We start from the raw sequence: 16,142 nt of genomic DNA, 5'->3' as shown, positions 1-16,142 counted from the left end.
AAGCTACAGAAAGACAGATAGGTTAATTGAGTGGGCAAAGACCTGGCAAATGGAATATAATCTAGGAAAATATGTAAAACATGAACAGAATTACCTGGAAAAACTCAGCAGGTCTGGCAGCATCGGCGGAGAAGAAACTGATGCTGCCAGACCTGCTGAGTTTTTCCAGGTAATTCTGTTTTTGTTTTGGATTTCCAGCATCCGCAGTTTTTTTGTTTTTAGGAAAATATGTAATCGTCCATTTTGGCAGGAAGAATAAAAGGAGAAGCATATTATCTAAATGATAGGAGATTGCAGAGCTCCGAGATTCATAGGGATCTGGGTTATTGCATGAGTCGCAAAAGGCTAGTCTACAGGTACAGCAGGTAATTAGGAAAGCTAATAGAATGTGAGGGGAAGTGAATACAAAAGCAGGGAGGTTATGCTTCAGTTATGCAGGGCACTAATGAGACCACATCTGGAGTGTTGTGTACAGTACTGGTCACCTTACTCAAGGAAGAATGTAAATGTGTTGAAAGCAGTTCAGAGAATGTTTACCAGACTAATACCAGGAATGGGTGGGTTGTCTTATGAGAGAAGGTTGGACAAGTTAAGCTTGTATCCACTGGAATTTAGAAGAGTAAGAGGCAACTTGATTGAAACATATAAGATTGTGAGGCCCCCACAGGATGGATGTGGAAAGGATGTTTCCTCTTGTGGGAGAACCCAGAGCTAGGGGTCACTGATTAAAAATAAGGGGTTGCCTATTTAAAATGGAGATGAGGCAACATTTTTTTCTTTCAAAGGGTCATGAGTTTTTGTGACTCTGTTCCTGGAAATGTGTTGGAAGCAGAGTCTTTGAATGTTTTTAAGGCAGAGGTGGATAGATTCTCGGTAAACAAGAGGGTGATAGGTTATTGGCAGAAGGTGGGTTGCAGACTTAAGGTTACTGCCAGATCAGCCATGATTATTAAATGGTGGAGCAGGCTCGAGGGGCCGAATGGCCTACTCCTGCTCCTTGTCCATATGTTTGTAAAATCTCACCTGAGATTTCAACAATGGAGCTTTTGTGCAGTCCCTGTGCTGGGAGCGCTAGCCTAGATTTTGTGTTCAAGTTTCTCAAGTTAACCATCCTCTAGTTTGTACTGTCGAGCTTTCTCATTTTGGTTGATTGTGTTCTCATTCTGTTTCTGCATTCTGTGCAAGATATTTATAATTGTACAACACAGACAGATAAGTGGTTAAGAGGTTTCCAGAGAGGGGGATGCTAACCTGAGGCGGTGGGTGGGTCGGGGGAGGGAGGAAAGAGCAGTGGGCTTCCTACCCTGATCTTCCTAGGAGACCACAGGCAAACCTGACAGGTTTGGTGGGCAGTCTCCCCCACATGGCGAGTTACCCGTCTGCTGTTGGTATTCAACCAGCTCTGAAGGAGTAAGGACTTCAATTGGCTCCCAGGTGGGAAGGCCGCCTCAAGCCTTCCTGCCTCAGACTTGATTTGAAGAAGGCAGGCAGGCGATGGGATCCTCCTCCCTGCACCCACCTGCCCAAACACACAGCCCCCCCAACCTTAGAACTCACCACCAGTTGGGGCATTAAATTTCACCTTATATTCCCCCACAGAACTGAGATTTTTACATGAGACTGGAGTCCTCTAATATTTTTATAGGAAAAGCAATGGACTATCTTTCACTTTAGAGACTATTTTCACAATTGATCGCTACTGTAGGACACTACAAGGGAATTAAGGATTATCGGGTCAGGGCAGGAAAGCGGAGTTAAAGCCACAGTCAGATCAGCTATGATCTTACTGAACGATCAAGCAGGTTCGAGAGGTCGAATGGTCTACTCCTACCCCTGTTTCTTATGTTCTTATTGCATTATTTAATGGACACCTTTTATAAACAATTTCACAACAGCCATGGCCTTGATCAGTCCAATGCATTAGGGCCATTCAGATTGGTGTGATCTTGCCAGTGAAGAGACAATGGATTAAGTGCTTATTCTGTGAATTTTGAGAAGAAGCAATAGTGTATTGATAACTCACTGGGTAGAGGAGGATTTGTTAAGCACTCTACCTCTCTCTCTCTCTCCCTTTCTTCAAAAACTTTGTTAGAACTCCTACATCTTGCTTAATCTCTCTTCCTCTGCTGGCACTCATTCCCTTCATGCTGAATACTCTAAGATGTCCTCCTCAGCTGTGAGTGGCACTATACAAGTTCAAGTTGCCTTTGTTGTCATATCAGAAATCAGCTTAAAGACCTTAACTAGTTTAAACATAATTAGGCTTGACCAGAAGTCATTAAGCCAACAGACAAGAAAGGTCCCAGTTTCAAAGCCAGGCCTTTGCTGAATATGCCGATCTTTCAAGGCAAAGTTACAAGAACCACAATCAGTCTCATAAGTTTGCTCTTTCCTCCTAGCCTTGCATTTAGTTCCTTTCATTTATTTATCCAATCCCTTTTAAAAGTAAACTATTGAATCTATCTGGCAGTGCATTGCACATTGCAACTCACTGCATAAAGAAATGTCTCCTTATCTCCCCTCTAAATTCTTCATATTGATGACCCCCATTTAGTTAATGTGTATAACTGGAGCAGCTCCTGAAAATGCTTCCTGCCTGGAAAAATGAACTTATCAATCATCTCGAGCTATGCTTCTTGTCACTGAGCCCTGCACTTTTCAGAGACTCAACAGAGAGAGAACAAATGAACCATTACACTCCACAACAAAAGATCCTAATTTAACCCCTAGAAAAATGGAAGGGTTCTGACATTTTAAACAAAAGAGAAAAGATGGAACTTAATTATTAATTAGTTTTTTTTGCAGTGACGTTAGCTCATTGCTGAATATTTTAGGGCCTATTGATTGCAGAAGAGAAGCTGTTATAGACCTTTCCATTCATGGTGACGTTTAAGTCACATCAAGTTATACAGATGCTTCATCAATGATACATTCTTCTGTTGAGGCACAATACCAGGCCTTGTTCTAGGGTTTCATTAATATTGTGCCCACTCAGTGACACTGAAAACCAATCTGCCCAGCTCAGTGACAATTGAGGTCAGCCACAGCTGACAGACTGCCAGAAACCTCTTTGAATTTTAATACTAATGAAATGAACTCTCAACAGCATTTTTTCTTCTTGGTCTTAACAAGTGGTAGATCCATTATTAATCTCTACTGCTCACAACTTTAGCATATACCCGTTGCTGTGTAATAATGTGTGATGGTGTAGGAACATTATAGTAAAGAACATCACAAAACACTGAGAGAAAAACAAAATACTGAGGATGCTGGAAATCTGAAACAAAAACATAAAATGCTGGAAAAGCATTTAGACCTGCTGAATTTTTTACAAAACACTGAGAATGTCTCTCAGATCAGATCTCGCTGTCAGATCAGCTCGGTTTTGTTCCATTGTGTCTCAGTGTGTTACCACTGAGCTTAGCCCAAATAAAACTGAGGGCATGTTTGGTCAAAAGTTGAATCACTGACTAGACTCTGCCCTGCTGTTGGGATGCCTTTGTGATACATCGTGCAATCACCTACTGTTCTGTCAGTGACTGGCAGGAGTATAACAAAATGCTGGCACCTGGTGTCGAGTGTTGGCATATGCTTATCGCCACTGACGCTTTGCCTCCTGAAGCTCGGTTAGAAACCACAGTTAGTGACAGCCGGTCTCTGCACCACCCCAGTCCTGCAGTGTAGCTGCTGGTATAACCGGAACATAGGAGCAGAAGGAGGCCATTCAGCCATCGAGCCTGTTCTGTCATTCAGTGTGATCATGGCTGATCATCCACTTCAAAACCTTTTCCCCACACTATCCCCTTATTCCTTTGTATCATAGGTATTTAGAAATCTGTCAGTCTCTGCTTTAAACACACGCAATGACTGAGCTCCCACAGCCTCCGGGGCAGACAATTCCAAAGATTCACAAACCTCTGAGTAAAAAAATTCTCCTCATCTTGATCCTAAGTAGCTTCCTCCTTATTTTGAAATGTGTCCCCTGGTTCTAGCTTCCCCAACCGGGAAAATATCTTATCTGTATCTACCCTGTCTATTCCTTTCAGCATTTTGTAGGTTTCAATGAGATAAAGCCTAAGTGGGATTTGAACTTGTGACCTCGGGGCTATTAGTCCAGTATGCTTTTTTAATTCATTCACAGTATCAGGGCATCGCTGGCTAGGCCTATCCCTAGTTGCCCTTCAGAAGGTGATGGTGAGCTGCCCTCTTGAACTGCTGCAGTCCATGTGGTGTAGGTACACCCACAGTGCTGTTAGGAAGGGAGTTCCAGGATTTTGACCCAGCGACAGTGAAGGAACAGCGATATATTTCCAAGTCAGGATGGTGAGTGGTTTGGAGGGGAACTTCCAGGTGGTGGTGTTCCCATGTGTCAGCTGCCCTTGTCCTTCTAGATGTTTGTGGTCGTGGATTTGGTAGGTGCTGCCTCAGGCATCTTGGAAGGTTTCTGCAGTGCATTTTGTAGACGGTACACACTGCTGCTACTGTGCATCAGTGATGGAGGGAGCGAGTGTTTGTGGATGTGGTGCTAATCAAGCGGGCTGCTTTGTCCTGGACGGTGTCAAGCTTCTTGAGTGTTGTTGGAGCTGCACTCATCCAGGCAAGTGGAGAGTATTCCATCACAATCCTGACATGTGCCTTGAAGTTGATGGACAGGTTTTGGGGAGTCAGGAGGTGAGTTACTTGCTACAGGATTCCTAGCCTCTGACCTGCTCTTGTAGCCACATCAGAAGCGGAGATGCTCGCTGATGATTGAACAATGTTCAGCACCATTCGCGACTCCTCAGATACTGAAGCAGTCCATGTCCAAATGCAGCAAGACCTGGACAATATTCAGGCTTGGGCTGAAAAGTGGAAAGTAACATACGTGCCCAATAGGTGCCAGGCAATGACCATCTCCAACAAGATAGAATCTAACCATTGCCCCCTGACATTCAATGACATTACCATCACTGAATCCTCCACTATCAACATCCTGGGGGTTACCATTAATCAGAAAAATGGACTAGCTATATAAATACTGTGGCTACAAGAGCAGGTCAGAGGCTAGGAATTGTGTGACAAGTAACTCACCTCCTGACTCTATCCTCTTGCCTGTCCACCATCTTCAAGGCACAAGTCAGGAGTGTGATGGAATACTCCCCACTTGCCTGGATGAGTGCAGCTCCTACAACACTCAAGAAGCTCTACACCATTCAGGACAAAGCAGCCCGCTTGATTGGCACCCATTTCACAAACGTTCATTCCTTCCACCACCGCACAGTGGTAGCAGTGTGTACCATCTACAAGATGCACTGCAGGAACTCACCAGGGCTCCTTAGACAGCACCTTCCTAACCTGTGACCTCTATCACCTAGAAGGACAAGGGCAGCAGACACATGGGAACACCACCACCTGCAAGTTTCCCCCCAAGCCACTCACCATCCTGACTTGGAAATATATCGCCGTTCATTCACTGTCACTGGGTCAAAATCTTGAAACTCCCTCCCTAACAGCACTGTGGGTGTACCTACACCACATGAACTGCAGAGGATCAAGAAGGCAGCTCACCACCATCTTCTCAAGGCAATTAGGGATGGGCAATAAACGCTGGCCCAGCCAGTGAAGCCCACATCACAGAAATGAATAAAAAAGAAATGGTAAAGATCATGGTTAGATTTCCTCTTGTTGGAGGTATTCATTGCCTGGCACTTGTCTGGCTTGATTTTTACTTGCCACCCAATAGCCCAAAGACCAGACCTTGCTACATGCAAGCACCGTCTGCCTCAATATCTGAGGAATTATGCAGAGAACTGAACATTGTGCAATCATCAGTGAACATCCTCACTTCTTACCTTATGATGGAGAGAAGGTCATTGATGAAGCAGCTGAAGATGGTTGGGCCGAGGACGCTACCCTGAGGAACTCCTGGATGTCCTGAGCAGCAATGTTCCATGGCTGAAATGTTTGGCCTCCACAACCATCTTCTTAAATGCCAGGTATAATTTCAGCTGAATGATGTAGAGGACTTTCCAAAAAGGGCTGCAGAGTCTGCAGAAATGGGGAACTGAACTGATGGCCTGAGTTAGAGAAATAAAAATTTCAGCAGATTTTGCAAGGTCTGAAACATTGAACTCATTTCTCCATCTACCTTCTACCAAGACAGCTGGCTTGTAGACTCTCCATTCTGGGAAATCTTTATCACTTATTTAAATTTATTCATTAATATTCTGTAGCATGCTCAGGCCTCTCGAGGTAACTGAAACCACGTTGATGAGCTTCAGAAAGGTTGAATAGGACCTAATGCATAGCCTAAGGAAATAAAATTCTCTCAGAGATGAAAACGGAGACCGAGCGAGTAGTGAATTAGCCTCATGTGGGAATTTGGTACATGATGGAAAGAGGTGTGGGGTATAGATCAGAATTACTCTAAATAAAGAGGTGTGGGGTGTACATCGGAATTACTCTAAGTAAAGAGGTGTGGGGTGTAGATCGGAATTACTCTAAGTAAAGAGGTGTGGGGTGTACATTGGAATTACTCTAAGAATTGTGGGGCATACATCGAAATTACTCTAAGTAAAGAGTTGTGGGGTGTACATCGGAATTACTCTAAGTAAAGAGGTGTGGGGTGTACATTAGAATTACTCTAAGGGGTGTGGGGTGTACATTGGAATTACTCTAAGAATTGTGGGGTGTAGACTGGAATTACTCTAAGTAAAGAGGTGTGGGGTGTACATCGGAATTACTCTAAGAATTGTGGGGTGTACATCGGAATTACTCTAAGTAAAGAGGTGTGGGGTGTACATCGGAATTACTCTAAATCAGGAACAGGAGCATCTGAGCAGAAAGAGACCTCGGTGGAAACATCACCTTCAGAGCCCAGTGTGAAAAACAAAATCAAATGGTGACATCACAGGAAACTGTCAGCTCATTGGTTGGTAAGAAACTGCCGTTAGGGAGTGTCTTTAAAAGCTATAAATTAGAAAAGCGTATTATTTTTAAAGAAGTTGCTACTTGGATTTGAGTAAAAAACACTAGGAATGAGGGGAAGTCACTATCAGTAACATAAAGCAATATAAAAAAATCAAAGCAAAATAAAGTTAATGTAAGAGAAGTAAAGATAAGACATGGCAGGGCAGCTGAGTCGAGTGCAATGTGTGTCCTGTAATATTTGGTCAGTCGTGGACACTACCGGTGTCCTGGACGACCACATGTGCAGGAAGTGCTGTCAGTTGCAGTAACTTGAGCTCCGGGTTTCAGAGCTTGAACGGCGGCTGGAGCCAGTGTGGCGCATCCACGAGGCTGAGAGCTACATGGATAGCACGTTCAGAGAGGTGCAAGTTAGGAGCCTGGAGGCAGAAAGGGAATGGGTGACCACCAGGCAGCCCAAGAGAACCAGGCAGGTGGTGCAGGAGTCCCCTGTGGTCCCACTTACAAATCAGTTTTCTGTTTTGGATACTGGTGAGGGTGTTGGTTCCTCAGAAGAGTGCAGTCAGAGCCAGGTTAATGGCAGCATGAGAGTCTTGGCAATACAGTAGGGGAGGAAGAAGAAAGAAAATAATAGCAATAGGGGATTAGTTAGTTAGAGGAGCGGACAGGCGTTCCTGCAGCCATAGACGTGACTCCAGGATGGTATGTTGCCTCCCTGGTGCGAGGGCCAAGGATGTCACAGTGCGGCTGCAGGACATCTTTCTCAGGGAGAGTGATCAGCCAGAGGTCGTGGTCCACATTGGTACCAGTGACTTAGGTAAGGAGGATGTGGTCCTGCACACACAGATTTTGGGAGCTTGGTTGAAAATTAGCAAAGCAGGACCTCAAACGTCGTTTATTCCCAGTGCCACATGCCAGTGGGTACAGAAATAGGAGGAGAAGACAGATGAATGTGTGGCTGGAAAGATGGTGCAGGAGCGAGGGCTTTAGAATCCTGGGGCACTGGGACTGGCTCTGGGGGAGATGATACCTGGACAAGCCGGATGGTTCGCACCTGAACAGAGCTGGGACTGAGTTCCTTGTGGGCAGTTTTGTTAGTGCTGTTGGGAAGGGCTTTAAACTAACTCAGGAGGGGTGTGGGAACCAAGAGAAAATATCAGAGAGGAATACCAGCATGCACAAAATACTGGAAGGGACAGATAGCACTAGCTTAGAGAATAGAAAGTTAATAATTGGAGTAACGGAGAAAGTCATGAAGTCTAAACTATGGTTAATTTGCATGTTTGTGAATGCACACAATATAGTAAGTAAGATTGGGGAGTTACAGCTGCAGATTGCCATGTGGAAATATGATATTTTGGTGATAACAGAGACCTGGCTCAAGGAAGGACAGAAATTGGTGTTAAATATTCCTGGGAACAAGGTGTTCAGAAAAGATAGGAAAGGACAGAAAGGAGGAGGGGTGGAGGTATTGGTTAAGGAGAGCATTGCAGTGCTGGAGAAAGAGGATGTCCCAGAGGGATCAAGGACAGAATCAATTTGTCCAGAACTAAGGAACAAAAAGGGTCCAATTACATTGCTAGGTGTAGTCTACTGGCCACCAAATAGTGAGAAGGACGTAGAGGAACAAATCTGCAGGGAAATGACAGAGAGATGCAAGAATTATATAGACGTTACAATGGGGACTTTATTATCCCAGCCTATGTTTGGATAATCAGTAGTGTAAAGGGTAGAGAGGGGCAAGAGTTCTTAGAGTGTGGTCTGGAGAATTTTCAACAGCGGTATGTGTCCAATCCAACAGGAAAGGAGGCACTGCTAGACCTGGTTCTTGGAAATGAGGTGGGCCAAGTAGATCAAGTTAAAAGCAAAATACTGCGGATGCTGGAAATCTAAAACAAAAATAGCTGAAAAAACTCAGCAGGTCTGACCGCATCTGTGGAGAGGAATACAGAGTTAATGTTTTGAGTCCGTATGACTCTTCATCAAGACCAATGTCAGTGGGGGATCATTGAGGAGGCAATGATCATTGTATCATAAGGTTTAGGATGATGGTAGAAAAGGACAATCCAGAGTAAGAATAATTAATTGGGAGAGAGCCGACTTCAATGGGGCAAGAACAGAGCTGAGCCCGATAGACTGGAACCAAAGGTTGAAGGGAAAAACTGTAGCTGAACAATGGGCTACCTTCACAGAAGAAATATTTTTGGGCACAGTCAAGATATATTCCATTGAAAGGGAAAGGTAGGGCAAATAATCCAGAGCACCCTGAATGAAAAAGGGATAGATATTGAGATAAGGGAGAAGAAGTGCGCTTATGACAGGTGTCAGGTGGAAAATACAATTGAGAACCAAGGTTCAGAGGGGAGGTGAAAAAGCATATTAGAGAAACAAAGAGGGGTTATGAGAAAAGACTGGCAGCCAACATAAAGGGAAATCCCAAAGCCTTCTATCAGCATATAAAGAGTATAAGGGCGGTAAAAGGAGGAGTAAGGCTGATTAGGGACCAAAAAGAGGATTTACACACGGAGACAGGGGGCATAGCTGAGGTGTTAAATGAATACTTTGCATCTGTCTTTACTAAGGAAGCAGGTGCCACCCAGACCATGGTGAGGAAGCTCTGTCACTAGAAGAGCTCAAAATTGATAAGGAGATGTTATTGAATAAAGTGTTGGTGCTTAAATGTTGTCAAGGCACCGGGACTGGATGAGATGTATCCAAGGATATTGAAGGAAGTGAGACTAGAAATTGCAGGAGCACTGGCCATAAAATTTCAGTCTTCCCTAGACTCAGGGGAGGTGCCAGAGGACTGGAGAATTGCAAACATTATGCCCTTGTTCAAAAAAGGTTGTAAGGATAAGCCCAGCAATTACAGACCAGTCAGTTTAACTTCAGTGGTGGGCAAGATTCTAGAAATAATTATTCGGGATAGAATTAATAGTCACATGGAAAAATGTGGGTTGATAAGGAAGAGCCGGCATGGATTTTTTAAAGGGGAAATCATGTTTAAATAACTTGTTGGAGTTTTGTGAAGAGGTAACAGAAAAGGTGGATGAGGGTAATGCTGTTGATGTGGTGTACATGGACTTTCAAAAGGCATGTGACACAGTGCCTCACAACAGACTCATTAGGAAAGTTATTGCTCATGGAATAAAAGGGACAGTAGCAATGTGGATACAAAATTGGCTGAAAAATAGGAAGCAGAGAGTAATGGTCAATGGATATTTTTCGGGCTGGAGGAAGGTTTGTAGTGGAGTTTCCCAGGGGTCGGTATTAGGACCCTTGCTGTTCCTGATATATACTAATGATCTAGATCTTGGTGTGCAGGGGACAATTTCAAAGTTTGAAAATGATATGAACCTTGGGAGTGTTGTGAACTGCGAGGAGTGGGCAGATAGGTGGCAGATGAAGTTCAATGCGGAGGAGTGTGAGGTGATGCATTTTGGTAGGAAGAACATGGACAGACAATATAAAATAAGAGGTACAATTCTTAAGAGGGTGCAGGAGCAGAATGACCTGGGTTTATCTGTGCATAGGTCATTGAAGGTGGCAGGACAGGTGGAGAGAGCAGTTAATAAGGCATATCGTACCCTTGGCTTTGATAATGGAGGCATAAAATACAAGAGCAGGGAGGATATGCTGAATTTATATAAGACACTTGTGAGACCTCAGCTGGAGTATTGTGTACAGTTCTGGGCACCACATTATAGGAAGGATGTGAACACACTGGAGAGAGTGCAGAAGAGGCTTACAAGAATGGTTCCAGAGATGAGACATTTGCAGAGGTTGGGACTATTCTCCTTGGAGAGGAAAAGGCTAAGAGGAGATTTGATAGAGATGTTCAAAATCATGAGGGGCTGGACAGAGGAGATAGGGAGAAGCTGTTCCTGCTTGTAAAAGGATTGAGAACGAGAGGGCACAGATTTAAAGTGATTTGCAAAAGAAGCAAATGTGATGTGATAGAAAACTTTTTCACACAGCGAGTGGTTCAGGTCTGGAGTGCACTGCCTGGAAGTGTGGTGGAGGCAGGTTCAATCAAGGCATTTAAAGAGAGGATTGGATGATTATTTAAATAGAAACAATGTGCAGGGGTACGGGGAAAAAGGCAGGAGAATGGCAGTGAGTCATAATGCTCATTCGGAGAGTTGATGCAGACACGATGGGCCGAATGTTCTCCTTCTGCGCCATAATAATTCAAAGATTCTGAGAAAGTGGTGGAGGAGGTTTAAAGAACAGAACACACACAGAGTGAGGAGCCTTTCTATTTTGTGACATTCTGTCAAGAATCTTGTTTTGGCAGATTTTCAGCTCATGCACTGAAATAAACATGAACATTATTGTAATTATCCCTGATGAATAATGGGAATTGGCAGATAATTCAAGAAGCCTCAAATTTTGGGCCTACCCACAAAACACAGGAATAAAAACAAGTATATTTCTACTTCAAGAGCCATCGGCCGGGATTTTCCAGCCCCATCACGAGTGGGACCCATGGTGGGTGAGGCAGCACCTCAGCCAGAAACCCACTGACTTCCAGCCAGAGCAGAAGATCCCACCCATCGTATAATTTTATTCACCAAGGAAACATATGGTTGGTGTGATCTCCTGGACTGGTTTTGATGCTGCAGGGGTTCAGAGAAGAAATATCCAGAGATTCTTTTTTCTCTGCAGGTTCATGCACAAGAATTATAGATTGGGGAGCTTTAATTACCCAAGTATCGATTGGGATAGTGTTGGAGTCAAAGGAAAGTGGAGGAGATGTTTTCTGAAATGTGTTCAGGAGAACTTCCTTGAACGGTATGTTCTCAGTTTAATTCAGAGGCATTGCTGGACCTGGTGCTGGGGAGCCAAGTGGACCAAGTGTCTATGAGGAAACACTGGGGTGAAAGTGATCATCATATCATCAGCTTTAGACTGCTCACACTGAGAGTAAGGAATAATCTGAAATAGCAGGACTAAATTGGAAGAAGACTAGCTTCAATGGGATCATGAAGAACCTATAGCCAGGATGAAATGGAACACTGAGAGGAAAACTCTAATGGAACAATTTGTGATCTTTAAGGAGCAGATGCTTCAGGTACAGACTATGCACATTCCAACAAGGGGAAGGGTGGGGAACCAAAGTCAGGTATCCAGGATCATGAGGGAGTTAGAGAACATAATGAAACAAAAAAAAGAGCCTATGATGCATGGCAGGTGAATCCTTCATATGAGAACTGGATCAAATACAATATGTTGAGAGGGGAGGTGAAGAGGAAAGTAGGCCTGGCAAAGAGGGGGTATGAGAATAGAAAGGCAGTCAACATAAAAGGGTACGCAAAAATCTTCTAGCTACCTATAAATAGTCAGTGGGTAGTAAAAGGTGAAGTGGACCCTATTAAGGACAAAGAAGATGATATATGCTTAGATGTGCTGGGCAAGACTAGAATACTTATTGGGCAGAATTTTGCCCTTGTCAGATGGGCTCTGTGTGGGTAAGTGGGGACGTCAGGAAGCCGCCCGCCAGCCATGATCAAGGCCGGAAGGCGATTTCATACTGGCGGGAAAATTAAGGCCCACCCAATGTGAAATGTGAGCGTTAGCGCTGCCTGTGTGGGCGAGGGGAGAAGGGTGAGTGGGGCAAGCGTGAACTTCACACATACACATGAGTGTGCGCTTGAGAACCGCACAGAGCTGCCTCAGGGAGATGAAGGGTTTAAAAAATAAAAATAAAGAAATGAAAAATGTTATAAAACATGTCCCCTCATGTGACTGTTGTATGAGCAGGTACATGTTACTAATTAAATTTTAAAAAAATAATTTTATTTTTATTTGCTTTAGGAAACCTCATCCCACCCATGGATGAGGTTTCCTAAAAAATACAAAGACACTCCCCTCATCTAAGTCATTGGTGTAAATTGTAAGAAGTTGAGGCCCCAGTACAGACCCTGTGGGACTCCACTCATTACATCCTGTCAATCAGAAAAATACCCGCTTATGCATACTCTCTGCTTTCTGCCAGTCAGCTAATCCTCTCTCCATGCTAATATGTTACCCACCACACTAGGCGCTTTTATTTTCCATAACAATCTTTGATGTGGCACCTGGAATCTCACTATCCCAAGGATCAGTCTGGTGAACCTTTGCTGCACTCCCTCTATGCCAAGTATATCTTTTCTTAGTTAAGGAGACCAAAACAGTACACAATACACCAGGTGCAGTCCCACCAAGGCTCTACATAATTGCAGAAAGACATTCTTACTCCTGTGCTCAAATCCTCTTAGAATAAAGGTCACCATACCATTTGCCTTCCTAATTGCTTGTTGCACCTGAATGTTACCATATTAACCCCCTGACATCCTGAGGGGAGAAGATCAGGGTAAGGCTGCCAATCAGAATAAAGCAGGAGTCAGAGTGAGTAACTGAGTGTGTGGGGGGGAGTGCAAGAGACTGAATGAATGTCATAGGGGAAATGTTAGAAGCTATTATTAAAGATATTATAGCAGGGAACTTAGAAAAATTCAAGGCAATCAGGCAGAGTCAACATGGTTTTGTAAAAGGGGAACAATGTTTAACTAATTTATTAGAGTTCTTTGAAGGACTTACATGTGCTGTGGATAAAGGGGAACTGGTGGATGTGTTGTACTTAGATTTCCAGAAGGCATTTGATAAAGGCCACATCAAAGCTTATTGCGTAAAATAAAAGCTCATGGTGTAGGGGGTAATATATTGGCTTGGATAGAAGATTGACTAGCTAACAGGAAACAGAATTGGCATAAATGAGTCTTTTCTGGTTGGCAGGATATGATAAGTGGTGAACCGCAGGAATCAGTGCTGGGGCCTCAACCTTTTACAATTTATATGAATGACTTGGATGAAAGGACTGAAGGAATGGTGGCTAAATTTGCTGACAACACAAAGATAGGAAGGAAAGTAAATTGTGAAGAGGATGTAAGGAGACTACAAAGTTATATAGATAGGTTAAGTGAGTGGACAAAGATCTGGCAAATAAAGTATAATGTGAGAAAATGTGAAATTGTTCATTTTGGCAGGAAGATTAATAAAGAAGCTTATTATCTAAATGGTGAGAGATCTCAGAGCTCTGAGGTTCAGAGGGATCTGGGTGTCCTAGTGCATGAATCACAAAAGGTTAGTTTACAGGTACAGCAGGTAATTAAGAAAGCTAATAGAATGTTATCATTTATTGTGAGGAGTATTGAATACAAAAGTAGGGAGGTTATGCTTCAGTTGTACAGGGCATTGGTGAGACCACATCTGGAGTATTGTGTAGAGTACTGGTCTCCTTATTTAAAGAAAGAAGCAGTTCAGAAAAGGTTTACTAGATTAATACCAGGAATCTGCAGGTTATCTTATGAGGGAAGGTTGGACATGCTAGGCTTGTATCCACTGGAATTTAGAAGAGTAAGAGGTGACTTGATTGAAACCATTAAAATCCTCAGGGGTCTTGACAAGGTAGATGCAGATAGGGTGTTTCTCCTGGCTAGTGAGTCTAGAACCACGGGACACAGTCTCAGAATAAAGGGTATGTCATTTAAGACTGAGGTGAGGAGGATTTTTTTCCCTCATAGAGTGGTGATTCTTTGGAATTTTCTACCCCAGAGGGCTGTGGAAGCTCAATCATTGTGTCTGCTCAAGACAGAAATCCATAGATTTCTGGAGACTAATGACATCAAGGGATATGGAGATAGTGCAGGAGAATGGCATTGAGATAGATGATCAGCCATGATCTAATTGAATGGTGGAGCAGGCTCGATGGGGTGAAAGACCAACTCCTGTTCCTCTGCTCCTCTGTGTCACTGGCAAGATCAGCATTTGCCACCCATCCCTAATTGCCCTTGAACTGAGTAGCTTGCTCTGCTGTTTCAGAGGGCAGTTGAGAATCAACCAGATTGCTGTGGGTCTGGAGTCACATGTAGGCCAGACCAGGTAAGGATGGCAGATTTCCTTCCCTAAAGGACATTAGAGAACCAGGTGGGCTTTTACAACAATTGATGATAGTTTCATGGTCACCATTACTGAGGCTAGATTTCAATTCCAGATTTATTTATTTAATTTAAATTTCACCAGCTGCAGTGGTGGGACCCAAACCCATAAAAACTGTTATAAAAGCCCCACCTGGTTCATTGACATCCTGTAGGGAAGAAGATCTGCTGTCCTTACCTGGTCTGGCCTACATGTGGCTCCAGCGCCTCAGCAATGTCATTGACTCTTCAATGCCCTCTCTGTGCTAAGGCAATTAGGAATGAACAACAAATACTGGCCATGCCAGCAACAGCTACATCACATGGAAGAGTAAATTATTAAATACATTTAAGGGGAAGCAAGATAAACTCATGAGGGAGCTAAGAATAGAAATTTTGGCCAACTGGGTGAGTGGAAGAGGGATGGGAGGGAGCTAGTGTGGAGCATAAGCATTGGCATGAACTAGTTGGACTGACTCCTTCCCAACAATTTCATTGTTCTGAAGAAGGCTGTACGGTTAAATAGACACAGATCTCGAATTGGATGTATTCAGTTTTTAGCTGATGAAATTGCCACCTGTGGTTGCAGTGCAAAATTGGATGGAATTATTCTAATCTTCGTAAAGCTTTTTCTCGAAAACTGTCAATAAGTATCAGTTCTGACTTGGCATCTAAAAGCCAGATACTAATCTTTTCTGTACCGAGGATTATTTTGCTGTTGCATCAAGTGTCAGCCTCTGTGGCAGTGTTCTCACCTCTGAGTCAATAAGTTGTGAGTTGATCATCCGTGCCGGAGATAATCCAGGTTGATTGCTGAGGGCAATATTGACTGTTACATGGGGCCACCATTCAGATGAAACATTTAAACTGAGACTTAAGCTGTCCTTTCTGGTGGATTTTAAACATCCCACAGCATTATTTTGAGGAAGGGGTGACTTTCCTGTTCAATAATTATCCCTCAACTAACATCATTAAAATAATGCATCTGGTCATTATTGCATTGCAACTTTTGGGAGTTGCTGTGCATTAATTGGCTGCCAGGCTTCCTTCATTACAACAGTGGCTACACTTCAAAAGTTCATTGGCTGTAACGTGCTTTGAGAAATCCTGAGGTCTTGAAAGGTGCTATGTAAATGCAAAGGATGAAATATATTGGGGGTGGAGATATACCTCAGTCCCTCTGGTAGAGGCAACTCGCTGACTTTAACAAGGACCTACCCTGCCGCAGTGATATTTTGGGGACAGCCTTAATGAAGAAATTGTGAGACTTCTGGCCCT

The 16,142-nt window shown here is 43.5% G+C and overlaps 1 protein-coding gene across 1 annotated transcript in view; it reads left to right on the top strand.

Moving 5' to 3' along the window:
• The window catches only part of stard15 (StAR-related lipid transfer (START) domain containing 15), a 311,243-nt gene that overhangs the window by 114,411 nt on the left and 180,690 nt on the right, over positions 1–16,142 (top strand). The window lies entirely within an intron of this gene.

This window comes from Carcharodon carcharias, chromosome 8, assembly GCF_017639515.1.
Source record: "Carcharodon carcharias isolate sCarCar2 chromosome 8, sCarCar2.pri, whole genome shotgun sequence".
Classification (NCBI taxonomy): domain Eukaryota; kingdom Metazoa; phylum Chordata; class Chondrichthyes; order Lamniformes; family Lamnidae; genus Carcharodon; species Carcharodon carcharias.
This window is presented reverse-complemented; position numbering and strand designations above follow the sequence as displayed.